This window comes from Aquarana catesbeiana, linkage group LG02 (genome assembly GCF_042186555.1).
Source record: "Aquarana catesbeiana isolate 2022-GZ linkage group LG02, ASM4218655v1, whole genome shotgun sequence".
In the NCBI taxonomy this organism is placed as follows: Eukaryota; Metazoa; Chordata; class Amphibia; order Anura; family Ranidae; genus Aquarana; species Aquarana catesbeiana.
The window spans coordinates 97,341,228-97,356,453 of record NC_133325.1 but is presented as its reverse complement, the minus strand read 5'-3'; the positions used below and the strand labels follow the sequence as shown (position 1 = coordinate 97,356,453).

General features: G+C 45.6%; 1 non-coding gene across 1 annotated transcript; it reads left to right on the top strand.

The window, feature by feature from the left end:
* Window positions 1–12,799: 12,799 nt before the first annotated feature.
* Window positions 12,800–12,906, top strand: LOC141130703 (U6 spliceosomal RNA). Its single transcript, XR_012242471.1, has one exon. It is a non-coding gene; the product is annotated as a U6 spliceosomal RNA (small nuclear RNA).
* Window positions 12,907–15,226: the final 2,320 nt, after the last annotated feature.

The following is a 15,226-nucleotide window of genomic DNA, read 5'->3' as shown; positions in this document are numbered from 1 at the left end:
TGACCACAATGACTACTTCAGTGATTTGAAGTGGTCATGGTGTAGGAGTCAGTATGTGCAGTGTTTATGCTTGAAACAGGTAGGGGGGCTGAGAAAGTGAGAGAGAGAAGTGGGGCTGAGAGAGGGGGAGGGACTGAGAGAGGGGGGCTGAGAAAGAGTGGCTCAGAGAGAGGGTGGTGGACAGAGAGGGGGGTTGAGAGAGAGAGGGCAGCCTGACAGAGAGGGGGTGGTTAAGAGAGAGAGGGTGGTTGAGAGAGACAGGGGGACTGAGAGACAGAGAGAGGGTGGTTGAGAGAAAGAGGGTGGCTGAGAGATAGAGAGAGGGTGGTTGAGGGAGGGGGACTGAAAGAGAGGGTGGCTAAGAGAGATAGAGGGGGAGGGAGCTAAGAAAGAAGGAGGCTGAGAGAGGGTGGTTGAGTGAGAGAGGGTGGTTGAGAGAGAGAGGGTGGATGAGAGAGAGAAAGAGGGACTGAGAGAGAGGGGGGCACAGAGAAAAGGACTGACAGAGAGGGGGCTGACAAAGAGAGGAGGGAGATGAGAGAGAGGGAGGCTGACAAAGAGAGGGGGGATATGAGAGAGAGAGACCCCTAGCCCTGTCCCTATCTGCAGTCCCTCTCTGTCCTCCCTATCCCAGTCTGCAGGTAGGTCTGTGTCAGTGTATCATTCCCAGTACCTTCTTGATCTCGGAGGTGCTCTGCTCTGCCTCCCGCTCGTCCTTGTCCTCCAGGCCTCACTGCTGATGCTGGAGCAGAGAGGAGGTTGGAGGAGATCGAGTCCAGGCTTTGAGACTCTGGGGATGCTTCTGCCTGCCACTTCGGGGGTCAAGGAGGCTGTGAAGCTCTTCTCTCTCCTGGGCTCCCAGCTGCCCTCTGTGTTCACCTTCAATGTGGCATGGCCTCCCACTTACCATGTGGGGGTAAATGCCCGCACCATGCTCCCGCCGCCACCCACCTGACATTACAGGCACTTCGGCCACCCTCTGCGATGCCTGGGTGCGGTGCACCCCACCACAGGCGGCTCTAGGCTTTGTGAGGCCTTAGGCCAGGCATGTCCAAACTCTGACCCCTGGGCCAATTGTGGCCCATGTTCTGGTTTAATGCGGCCCCCTGGTAATTTGTATATATATATATACATCTTTTGCAGCGCCCAGGGCTACAAAAGATATATACCGTATTTATCGGCGCTGCCTCAGAAGGGACAGGGAGGGGGCGGGGCAAGACGAGTGCCATCAGATTACATACAGGAGAATCTCATGTTTACCCGGCGGCATTTGTAATAGGAAGTCCCATCTCCTGGGCTGCCATTGGACGATTATTCTGTCTATCATAGGAGGCGGGACTTTGTATTAAAGAGGCTGCAGAGTAAACAGGTGATTCTCTTGTATGTAATCTGTCGGCGCTCGCCCCGCCCCCCTCCCTGTCCCCTCCAAGGCTGCCGATGGGCATCGATCAGGCTGCACTGATGGCAATGGTAAGGCTGCATTCATGGCACATGTGAGGCTGCATTCTTGGCACATGTGAGGCTGCATTCATAGCATATGTGCAGCTGCATTCATGGTAAATGTGAGGCTGCATTCATGGTACATGTGAGGCTGCATTCACGACACATGAGAGTCTGCATTCATGGCAATGGTGAGGCTGCATTCATGGCAATGGTAAGGCTGCATTCATGGCAATGGAGAGGCTGCATTCATGGCAATGGGGAGGCTGCAGATGGGCACTGATTAGGCTGCATTGATGGGCACTGACCCTTATTTTGCTTCACAGTTCTTTATTTAAAATGTATGTTTTCTCCTGAAACTTCCCTCTTAAAGTGAAGGTGCGTGTTATACGTCTGTGCGTGTTATACACCGATAAATACGGTATATCCAAATAACACGAACGAGCTCATCCTTAGTCTTGAGCGACGCTCAGGGATTCGTTGGGGGCCACAAAAGATATATCCAAATAACACACCCGAGCTCATCTCCTCATCACATACAGCCACAAAGGCAAGAGAATTCTTCTTGTTGGGCAGTGTATTAGTGCTCGGACGAACACACTTAGACCAAATTTTAATGGTTCAAAAAATGTCAGGCAAAATGGTCGGCCCTCATGCATGTTCACTTCATCAAATCTGGTCCTCTTTGAAAAAAATTGGACACCCCTGCCTTAGGCAAAACTTAGGCATTAGGCCACACTTACACCCATAATGGGAAAAATAATTAAAGCAATAAAAATTGTGTATAAGCAGGTTACAGCACAGGGGGAGGGTAGGAGGGCACAGTACAAGGGGGGCAGGAGGGCACAGCCAACACTGTATCCTGGCCTAGGCCGACAAGGCCCAGGCCTAGGGCAGCACTTTGCAGGGGGGCAGCACAGAAACAGTCCCCGCTGGCTTGTGTTACACTGTTATGCCCCGTACACACGGTCGGATTTTCCGATGGAAAATGTCCGATCGGAGTGTGTTGTCAGAAATTCCGACCGTGTGTGGGCTCCATCGGACATTTTCCATCGGATTTTCCGACACACAAAGTTGGAGAGCAGGAGATAAAATTTTCCGACAACAAAATCCGTTGTCGGAAATTCCGATCGTGTGTACACAAATCCGACGGACAAATTGCCACGCATGCTCAGAATAAATAAAGAGATGACTGCTATTGGCCACTGCCCTGTTTATAGTCCCGACGTACGTGTTTTACGTCACCGCGTTTAGAACGATCGGATTTTCCGACAACTTTGTGTGACCGTGTGTATGCAAGACAAGTTTGAGCCAACATCCGTCGGAAAAAATCCATGGATTTTGTTGTCGGAATGTCCGAACAAAGTCCGACCGTGTGTACGCCCTATTAGTGTAGCACTAGTCTTATCAGAAATTTGTGCTTAAAGTAGAACTATAGGCAACATTTTTTTTTCATTTTGGATAGAGTAAGGGAGGGTTATAGCCCCTGTCGGTTTATTTTGTACCATCTTGCCCCATTGCAGAGATTTCCCTTTACTTCCTGCCCCATAGCCATAAAGGTAGTGAGAGGAAATCTATGCAAATTAAGGGAATCCATTGCACCCCCCCCAGGCCCTCAGAACTTGTGTCCCCACTCAAATTTCAGGGTGGGTCTTAAACAGCAAGGGGTGTGGCCTTGACAGGAAGGGGTGAGCAATATTTAAATTAGGGTGTGCACGAGTTTAGTCAGACCTAGGGCAGCACAAAACCTAAATACACTACTGGGCACAGCACAGGGAGAGGGTAGAATTATCAGAAATTTGTGCTTAAAGTAGAACTATAGGCAACACTTTTTTTTTTATTTTGGATAGAGTAAGGGAGGGAAGCGAAGACTGGCTGAGTCTGTGTTCGGCGACCGCGCAGTAACAAGGTCCCGCCCCTAGACCGGCTCGTGTGATAGGGGGAACACTGGTACAATCTACTATTACACAAGCCGGTCTAGGGGGGTGGGACCTTGTTACAGCACGGCTGCCGAACACAGACCCAGCCAGCTTCGTGATACACAGGAGGAGGAGGAGAGAGGGAAAGAGCGGAGCACTGCAGCCGCAACTCAAAGCGGCCCCAGGGCATGCAGCCTACCAGGAAATTTCCCAGTATCCCGGTAGACCAGTGCAGCCCTTGCTGGGGTCACTGGGTAGGTGGGGCCCCCCAGGCAAGTGGGGCCCCCGGGCAACTGCCCAGTGTGCCCATGTGAAAAGATGGCCCTGAGTGGGCAAAGTACAGGTGGCAGGAGGGTAAAGTATGGGAGAGCAGGAGGTAACAGCACAGGGGGACGATAAGTGGGCACAGTACAGGGGGCAGGGGGTACAGTACAAGGGGAGCAGGAGGGCACAGCACAGGGGGAGAGTACTGGCTCTGCTGAGCGGCTCTCCCTGGCTGTGATCCAGAGCTGTGGGTGAACTCCGATCATCTGCTAAACTGGTCCCACTCACAGCCTACTGTCTCTCTGTGTATCAGTGAGCAGACTCAGGACTGTGCTGATGGCGGGGATCCCACGCCTTCGCCCAGGATCAGCCCTGCAGCAGGGATATCGTGCAGCACTTGCGGGTGTCAGGGAGCCACAGCCGAAATGCGCGGAGACTTGGGATGTCTGGGGATGGTGAAAAGCCCAGAAACAGGGACAAAGGTTGGCATTGGACCAGGTGGGCTGCACTCAGGGCGTGTGTCTTGTACCAAAGACTTTACCTCCAGTCTGGGGCTGTTTTAAATGGACTATACTAAACGACAATGGCTTTAGTTTTTTTTAACTAATTTTGTATATATTATTTTTTAATATTTTTATATAATGTGTATATAAATATACATGTATATTGCCTTTATTATAGGTATTTATATAGCATTCTTAATTTACACAGCACTTCACATACTGTTCAGTCATGCCAGTCCCTACCAAAAGGAGCTTACATGCATATGTACACACAGCTACTTGGACTGATTTAGACAGGAGCCAATTAACCTACCAGCATGTCTTTGGAGTGTGAGAGGAAGCCCATATAAGCACAGGGAGAACATGCAAACTCAGTGCAGATAGTGTCTTAGCCAAGATTTGAACTAATGACCCCAAGGCTGCAAGGTAGACAGGCGTGTGCACAGGATGTGCCAGGAGTGCCGGGGCACACCCTAATCACCCCATGTGGCGCACATTCCCCCTGTTTTGACCCCTGATGTTACACCAAAGCCCCCTAACGGGGCTCCTAAAAAAATTGTAGAAAAAAATAAGATTGTAAAAAATAATACAAAATAAAATAATAAAAATAAAAACTACCGACACCATTCACTACCCTACTGACACCAATTTCTGCTCTAATGACTCCGTCCACTGCTCTAATGACACCGCCAATATATATACACATACACACGGATATGTGTTTGAGCTTTGGGGTGCACACCCTAATGCAATGGGCTGCGCACACCTATGAAGGCAGATGTGCTAACCACTGAGCCACATTATAGAACACTATTGGGGCATATTTATGAAGCAGTGAAGGTGTTTTTCCTCAAACATTTAGGCCGGGTTCACACTGCTTCGACATGAAAGTCCCATGACTTCCGATCCGACTTTGCCCTGCAACATTGGTCAGACTTTAAACGAACAGGAGTGAGTGAGTGAGTGCAACTTGGGTCTGGTATGGAGTTTTTTTTTTAATACATTTTTCAGTACTAACAGTGCAGATAGTAAGCCACCCGGACAGCTGCTGCAACAATCAGTTTGCATAACCAAAGAATTTCTGCACAAACTGTCAGGGACTGTCTCAGGGAAGGTCATCTGCATGCTCATCGTCCTCATCGGGGTCTCGACCTGAGTGCAGTTCGTCGTCGTAACTTACTTGAGTGTGCAAATGCTTACATTTGATGACGTCTGGCACTTTGGAGATGTGTTCTCTTCACGGATGAATCCTGGTTTTTACTGTACAGGGCAGATGGCAGACAGCGTGTATGGCATTGTGTGGGTGAACGGTTTGCTGATGTCAACATTGTGGATTGCGTGGCCCATGGTGGCTGTGGGGTTATGGTATGGGCAGGCGTATGCTATGGGGAACAAACACAGGTGTATTTTATTGATGGCATTTTGAATGCACAGAGATACCATGACGAGATCCTGAGGCCCATTGTTGTGCTATTTATCCATGACCATCACCTCATGTTGCAGCATGATAATGCGCTGCCCCATGTTGCAAGGATCTGTATAGGGATGAGCTTCGCGTTCGAGTCGAACCCACGTTCAACTCGAACATCGGCTGTTCGATCGTTCGTCGAATTGCGAACGATATGGGCCGTTCGCGCCAAATTCGTGTGGCGCGTCATGGCCTATAATTCACTGCGGCATCGCAGTGCATTGCTGGCTGATGATTGGCCAAGCATGCACTATGACCCGCATGCTTGGCCAATCACAGCGCCGTCGGTAGAGAGAGATGTAATTGGCCAAAGCCAGGGTGGCTTTGGCCAATTATGGCTCAGGGGGTTTAGAACACGCCCCACACTATATAAGGCTGCCTGCACGGCGGCCCTGTGTAGTGTGTTCCGGCGTTGAGAGACAGAGACAGAGAGACAGTGTCATTTCATTTGAGTTAGCTAGATTAGGCAGGACAGTCAGTGAGTTAGCTGCACTTACAGTGTATTGTATATATATATATATGCATCCCAGGTGTTGTGTATATATATATATATATATATATATATATATATATATATATATACATATATATATATACACTGTATTCAGTTTAGGTAGATCCGTTCCTGTTATCTTCCTACTGACAGGCAGGCTTGTCTTGTTACCGTATTTACAGCTACCTAAAGAAAATTGCTGGTGTTCTTTTGATCCTATTAGTACCACAGTCAGGCAGCTAGACTATTTACAGTTAGTGTAGTGCGTCCCCCTCACAGTGTTCAGCTAAAACTACAAGTTAGTAACCTCTGCACAGTGTTCAGCTAAAACTACAAGTTAGTGTAGTGCACAGTGTTCAGCTAAAGCTACAAGTTAGGGTAGTGCGTCCTCCTCACAGTGTTCAGCTAAAACTACAAGTTATTGTAGTGCGACCTCTGCACAGTGTTCAGCTAAAGCTGCAAGTTAGTGTAGTGCGTCCTCCTCACAGTGTTCAGCTAAAACTACAAGTTAGTGTAGTGAGGCCTCTGCACAGTGTTCAGCTAAAACTACAAGTTAGTGTAGTGCACAGTGTTCAGCTAAAACTACAAGTTAGTGTAGTGAGACCTCTGCACAGCGTTCAGCTAAAGCTACAAGTTAGTGTAGTGCGTCCTCCTCCCAGTGTTCAGCTAAAGCTACAAGTTAGTTTAGTATGACCTCTGCACAGTGTTCAGCTAAAGCTACAAGTTAGGGTAGTGCGTCCTCCTCACAGTGTTCAGCTAAAGCTACAAGCTGGTGTAGTGTGTCCTCCTCACAGTGTTCAGCGAAAACTACAAGTTAGTGTAGTGCAAACTCTGCAAAGTATTCAGCTAAAGCTACAAGTTAGTGTAGTACGTCCTTCTCACAGTGTTCAGCTAAAACTACAAGTTAGTGTAGTGCGACCGCTGCACAGTGTTCAGCTAAAGATACAAGTTAGTGCGTCCTCCTCAGTGTTCAGCTAAAACTACAAATTAGTGTAGTGAGACCTCTGCACAGTGTTCAGCTAAAGCTACAAGTTAGTGTAGTGCGTCCTCCTAACAGTGTTCAGCTAAAGCTACAAGTTAGTTTAGTATGACCTCTGCACAGTGTTCAGCTAAAGCTACAAGTTAGGGTAGTGCGTCCTCCTCACAGTGTTCAGCTAAAGCTACAAGTTGGTGTAGTGTGTCCTCCTCAGTGTTCAGTGAAAACTACAAGTTAGTGTAGTGCAACCTCTGCACTGTGTTCAGCTAAAGCTACAAGTTAGTGTAGTGTGTCCTCCTCACACTGTTCAGCTAAAACCTACAAGTTATTTTTTTGCGAGCTCTGCACAGTGTTCAGCTAAAGCTACCTGTAGAAGGTTGGTGGTGTTTTCCTGATCCTATCACTACCACAGACAGCTAAATAAGCTACAAGTTATTTTTTGGCAAGCTCTGCACAGTGTTCACCTAAAGCTACCTGTAGAAGGTTGATGGTGTTTTCCTGATCCTATCACTACCGCAGGCAGCTAAATAAGCTACAAGTTAGTGTAGTGCGAGCTCTGCACAGTGTTCACCTAAAGCTACCTGTAGAAGGTTGGTGGTGTTTTCCTGATCCTATCGCTACCGCAGGCAGCTAATTAAGCTACAAGTTATTTTTTGGTGAGCTCTGCACAGTGTTCACCTAAAGCTACCTGTAGAAGGTTGGTGGTGTTTTCCTGATCCTATCACTACCGCAGGCAGCTAAATAAGCTACAAGTTATTTTTTGGTGAGCTCTGCACAGTGTTCACCTAAAGCTACCTGTAGAAGGTTGGTGGTGTTTTCCTGATCCTATTACTACCGCAGGCAGCTAAATAAGCTACAAGTTAGTGTAGAGCGAGCTCTGCACAGTGTTCTGCTAAAGCTACCTGTAGAAGGTTGGGTGGTGTTTTCCTGATCCTATCACTACCGCGGGCAGCTAAATAAGCTACAAGTTATTTTTTGGCGAGCTCTGCACAGTGTTCACCTAAAGCTACCTGTAGAAGGTTGGTGGTGTTTTCCTGATCCTATCACTATCGCAGGCAGCTAAATAAGCTACAAGTTATTTTTTGGCGAGCTCTGCACAGTGTTCACCTAAAGCTACCTGTAGAAGGTTGGTGGTGTTTTCCTGATCCTATCACTATCGCAGGCTTACAGGATGTCCTGAGGCAGGCCAGGAAAGTCTGTGTGCATTTCCGCCGGTCATATAATGCCAGTGCTCGGCTGGCGGACCTCCAAAAGGAGTTTAACCTGCCCAAGAACCGCCTAATCTGTGACATGCCCACCAGGTGGAACTCAACATTGGCCATGCTGCAGCGGCTGCACACTCAGCAGAGGGCCATCAATGAGTACCTGTGCGACTATGGCACCAGGACAGGGTCAGGGGAGCTTGGTTTTTTTTTCCCCACGCAGTGGGCCATGATCAGGGATGCATGTACTGTCCTGTCACCATTTGAGGAGGCCACGAGGATGGTGAGCAGTGACAGTGCATGCATCAGTGACACTGTCCCCCTTGTCCACCTGTTGGAGCACACGCTGCGTGGAATAATGGACAGGGCACTTGAGGCAGAACAGAGGCAGGAAGAGGAGGACTTCCTTAGCTCTCAAGGCCCCCTTTATCCAGACAGTGTTCCTGCGTGCCCGCCGATCACACAGGAAGAGGAGGAGGAGGATTGTGTCAGTATGGAGGTGGAGCCTGGCACTCAGCATCAGCAGCAGTCTTTAAGGGATCAGTCCCAAGAAACACATGGACTTGTACGTGGCTGGGAGGAGGTGGCTGTGGACCATGTCGTCCTTAGTGACCCAGAGGACTCCGGACCGAATGCCTCAGCAAACCTACGCTGCATGGCCTCCCTGATCCTGCAAAGCCTGTGTAAGGATCCTCGTATTCGTGGTATTAATGAGAAGGACCAATACTGGCTGGCAACCCTCCTTGATCCACGTTACCAGGGTAAGGTTGCGGACCTTATCTTGTCATCACAGAGGGAGCAGAGGATGAAACATCTTCGGGAGGCCTTGCAGAAAGGTTTATGCAACGCGTTCCCAGAGACTGGGAGGTTAAAAACTCCTGTTTCTGGACAACGTGTTGCTGAGGCTTCGGTCGATCAAAGAAGGAGCGGTGGAGAAGGTGGCCGTCTGACCAATGCGTTCAGACAATTTTTTAGTCCATAGCCCCAAGGTATGATCGTTCCAGCAACCATCGCCACCGTCTGTTTTACATGGTGCAGGAATACCTAGGGGCAAGATCTGATTTGGACACCTTTCCCACCGAAAATCCTCTGGGTTACTGGGTCTTGAGGATGGATCACTGGCCAGAGCTTGCACAGTATGCAATTGAGCTACTGGCCTGTCCTGCATCCAGCGTTCTTTCGGAACGCACATTCAGTGCTGCTGGAGGCTTTGTAACCGATCACAGGGTGCGTCTGTCCACCGACTCGGTTGATCGACTGACCTTCATAAAAATGAATCAGTCTTGGATCACCACCAGCTACCAAGCACCTGATGCTGATGTAACCGAATAATTTTTTTTGAAATCTCAGATCCCTTCAAAGACTGCCTATGCTGATGCTGAGTGACTATCCTGAGTAATTATCCTCTTCCTCCTCAATGATCACGCTGATAGCTTGTAAGAACATTTTTGATTCTGGGCGCCGTCACCAGTGCCTAAGGCCCAATTTTTCAGCCCCTGTTTAACAAGGGCATGTAATTACAATTTTTGATGCAATACTTTGCAGCAGGGCTCGTTCCTGCGTTCCAACTAGAGTATCTGTGAAGGGTTGCAGTGTTGTGGCACCAGCACCAGTGCCTAAGGCCTAATTTTTCAGCCCCTGTTTAACAGGGGTTTGTAATTACAATTTTTGATGCAATACTTTGCAGCAGGGCTCGTTCCTGCGTTCCAACTAGAGTATCTGTGAGGGGTTGCAGTGTTGTGGCACCAGCACCAGTGTCTAAGGCCTAATTTTTCAGCCCCTGTTAAACAGGGGCATGTAATTACAATTTTTGATGCAATACTTTGAAACAGGGCTCGTTCCTGCGTTCCAACTAGAGTATCTGTGAGGGGTTGCAGTGTTGTGACACTAGCACCAGTGCTTAAGGCCCAATTTTTCAGCCCCTGTTCAACGGGGCATGTAATTACAATTCTTGATTTAATATTTCACAGCAGGGCCCGTTTCTGTGGCCACCAAGAGCGAGTGAGGACTTACAGTGTTGTGGCACCAGCACCACCACCAAAGGCCCAATTTTTCTGCCCTTGTTCAACAGGGGCATGTAATTACAATTCTTGATCTAATATTTCACAGCAGGGCCCTGTGAGGGCTTACAGTGTTGCGGCCACAACAACACCTAAGGCCAAAATTTCTGCTGAGTATATAGGGCAGGCCCCTACTTTCAAACATCCAACTTACAAACGACTCCTATTTGCAAACGGAAGGAGACAACAGGAAGTGAGATTAAATCTACCCCTAGGAAGGGAAATTCTTTCCTGTAAGAGTTAATATGGGAAAAACATTTCTCCTTTCCACTGATGCTTTATCACCATTCCTTGTTTCACAAAAAAAAACACATTTTCAAAAAACATTTGTCATTGGGACAAAAAGTGAGGTGAAATCTTCTGAAGAGGAGCACAGACAGCAAAACAAATGTCACAGGGGTGATAACCCTTCCCTATGTTTTCCAAAAAGCTTAAAAAAGATTTTTTGGCTGGAGCTAAACACGTTAAAAATTTACCCGTTCAAAATTACAAACAGATTCTACTTAACAACAAACCTACAGTCCCTGTCTTGTTTGCACCGCCTGTATACTGCTGTTCAGAGTATATAGGGCCTGGTGGCCCCACACCTTTCCTTTTTTTAATTTGGGTGCGGTGTTCCCCTTAATATCCATACAAGACCCAAAGGACCTGGTAATGGACTGGGGGGTAACCATGCCATTTGTCTCACTGATTTTCATCCATATTGCCAAGACCCGACATTACATTAAACCCGCAAGCAGTTTTAAATGACTTTTTTTCCTTTAAAAATGACATTTTGTGCAGGGACTGTTCTAAGCACGGGAAACATGCGCCACTTTACAGGCATACTATAGACACCCCTCAGGTACGATATTTAAAGGAATATTTCACTTTTTTTTTTTTTTACTTTGAGCATCATTAAAATCACTGCTCGCGAAAAAACAGCCGTTTTTAAAAGTTTTTTTTGCATTGATACATGTCCCCTGGGGCAGGACCCGGGTCCCCAAACCCTTTTTAGGACAATACCATGAAAATTAGCCTTTAAAATGAGCATATTTGATTTCGAACGTTCGAGTCCTATAGACGTCAATGGGGTTCTAATGTTCGTGCGAATTTTCGGTCCGTTCACAGGTTCTGGTGCAAACCATACCGGGGGGTGTTCGGCTCATCCCTAGATCTGTACACAATTCCTGGAAGCTGAAAACATCCCAGTTCTTGCATGGCCAGCATACTCACCGGACATGTCACCCATTGAGCATGTTTGGGATGCTCTTGATCGGCGTATACGACAGCGTGTTCCAGTTCTTGCCAATATCCAGCAACTTCGCACAGCCATTGAAGAGGAATGGACCAACATTCCGCAGGCCGCAATCATCAACCTAATCAACTCTATGCGAAGGAGATGTGCTGCACTACGTGAGGCAAATTGTCACACCAGATACTGACTGGTTTTCAGAACCCCCGGACCCCCCAATACAGGAAAACTGCACATTTTAGAGTGGCCTTTTATTGTGGCCAGCCTAAGGCACACTTGTGCAATATTCATGCTGTCTAATCAGCATCTGGATATGCCACACCTGTGAGGTGGATGGATTATCTCGGCAAAGGAGAAGTGCTCACTAACACAGATTTAGACAGATTTGTGAACAATATTTGAGAGAAATAGGCCTTTTGTGTACATAGAAAAAGTTGTAGATCCTAAGTACAGCTCATGATAAATAGGGGCAAACACAAAAGTGTGGCTTTTATAATTTTGCTCAGTATATATATACATCTTTCAGACATTCGGATGCATCCGAATGTCCGAATAAAAAAATAACGAATTTCAATTAATACGAAAGAAATTATAGCAAATATAACGAATTAATTTGACATGATTCGGTAATTCGTTAAGGATCTAATGAAACAAAAGGTCAACTCAAAGTAAATCTTACAGTCCAATCAGCTGTTTAATTTTGTGCTGGAGGTTGGATTACTGGCAAAGTGCATTCCTGAGAACTGAGTGAGAAGGGTGTTGTATTGTATTTGAGCAGAGGAGAAGAGATATTGTCATTGCATGTGTTAATAGATTCAATTAACAAACGACTTTCCAAACTACGAATCATTATCACGAATATATATATATATACATAAATATCGAATTTCAACTAATACGAAAGAAATTATAGCGGATATAACGAATGAATTCAACATGATTCGAGATTCAGTATAACGAATATAGACACTCCGCGAATAATAACGAATTATCCGAAAACGAATTAACATAACATAACGAATATAACAGAATAAATTTATGTATTTTACGAATGACAACGAACCGAAACTAAATGAAATTTTCCGTTGTGCACAAGTCTACAACACAGCTGGGGCAGCACGCACACTTTACTCGGAAGCACTGATCACGTATCACATACATAATCCAGCACACAGCGGCCGCCCTTCAGCAGTAAATGTTTGTGGTTTGGTCTGCAATTGGTTAAACCACATGCACCATTGTGCTTGCTTCGGCAGTACATATACTAAAATTGGAACGATACAGAGAACATTAGCATGGCCCCAGCCCAAGGATGACAAGCAAATTCTTGAAGCGTTCCATATTTATAAAAAAAAAAAAAAAAAACACATGCTCCATAAAGATTAATCTGCAGTGAATGTTTGGTAAATGCTTCTTTATAAATATGACCCTGTGGATTGGATTTTCTTCAGTTCTAACCAGAACACATAAAGAAAATGTGTACAACATAACTGTACTTTACGTTTCATGCACTTGAATACAAACTATTCAAAAATTGTAAAACATTTTAAAATTTGCTTTCTGTATTCCAGCATATTTGACAGATCCAATTGTTGATTTATTTCATTCACTGAATAAAAAACAATTTTGTTATAAATTTTCTTCTAACTGGGTTTAAGGTTATCTGACGCAGCGATGATGACAAGGGATGAGCTGAACACCCCCCGGTTCGGTTCGCAGCATAACATGCAAACAGGCAAAAAATTTGTTTGAACACGCGAACACCGTTAAAGTCTATGGGCCACGAACGTGAAAAATCCGGGTCCTGCCCCAGGGGACATCTATCAATGCAAAAAAAAGTTTTAAAAACGGAAGTTTTTTTCGGGAGCAGTGATTTAAATAATGCTTAAAGTGAAACAATAAAAGTGAAATATTTCTTTAAATTTCATACCTGGGGGGTGTCTATAGTATGCCTGTAAAGTGACGCATTTTTCCCGTGTTTAGAACAGTCCCTGCACAAAAATAACATTTCTAAAGGAAAAAAAGTCATTTAAAAGTAATAGCGGCTATAGTGAATTGTCGGGTCTCGGCAATACAGATAAAAGTCATTGAAAAAAAATGGCATGGGATCCCCCCAGTCCATTTTAAAATTTTTAAAAAATTGCGTGGGGGTCCCCCCAAATTCCATACCAGGCCCTTCAGGTCTGGTATGGGTATTAAGGGGAACCCTGCGCCAAATTTTTTATAGCCGCAAGTAGTTTCAAATGACTCTTTTTCCTTTAGAAATGTCATTTTACTATCAAACTGTTCTAAACAAGGGAAAAATTAGCCACTTTACAGGCATACTATAGACACCCCCCAGGTACGAAATTTAAAGGAATATTTCACTTTTATTTTTTCACTTTAAGCATTTTTAAAATCACTGCTCCCAAAAAAAATGGCTGTTTTTAAAACTTTTTTTTGTATTCATACATGTCCCCTGGGGCAGGACCCAGGTCCCCAAACACTTTTTATGACAATAACTTGCATATTAACCTTTAAAATTAGCACTTTTGATTTCTCCCATAGACTTTTAAAGGGTGTTCCGCGGCTTTCGAATTTACCATGAACACCCCAAATTGCTATTCGGGGAACAGATGAACACCCGATGTTTGAGTTGAACCTATGTTCGACTCGAACATCGGGCTCATCCCTAATGATAACTATGAAAAACCTTTTGTCTATGCAAGGACTACCTCACTCTAAGCTTTCTACAGAAAGAGATTTTAAAAACAGAAACTACAAATACAACGTCACTTGGTGAGTCTTTGGGGTAAATGCAGCACATATCGGTAAATAGCTTCACATTCAATCGGTTTGATGAATTACACACTGAATAACAGCACTAAATAATGAATCATTCCAGAAGGATCCAAGAGCCATGCCAAGCTCCATACCAAATATGAATACGTCATCTGCAATTGTTTTTTGTTTTTCTATTTTGTCACATGCTTTTAAAGGACCAAAACCCAATTGAAACTGACATTCTATATATACGAGCCATTAGTGTAATTTACAAGCATACATCTAATGCCGGATACGCACGATCGAACATTCCCACCATGAAATCCTGGGATTTTTTTCCGACGGATGTTGGCTCAAGCTTGTCTTGTATACACACGGTCGCACAAATGTTGTCGGAAATTCCGAACGTCAAGAACGCGGTGACGTACAACACGTACGATGAGCCGAGAAAAATGAAGGTCAATAGCCAGTGCGGCTCTTCTGCTTGATTCTGAGCATGCGTGGAATTTTGTGCGTCGGAATTGTGTACACACACTCGGAATTTCCGACAACAAATTTTGTTTGAGAACCAGCTCTCAAATTTTTGTTGTCGGAAATTCCGACAAAAAAGGCCCGATGGAGCCTACACACGGTCAGAATTTCCGACAACAAGCTCTCATCGAACATTTGTTGTCGGAAAAACCGATCATGTGAACGCGGCAAACCTGCTGGTAATGCACACTCACAGTGGTATAAGAGAGGTGGAAAAAATAAATGTACCACTCAAAATTCAAGATGCTATTCCCTTCTTATAATGAGGATTCTGAAGGTAAGTATTGCTCATAGTAAATTGATACACTGGCTCATTTTTTCTAATTGATTCATAATCAACATTCACAAACATTATGCTTAAAGGGTAACTCTG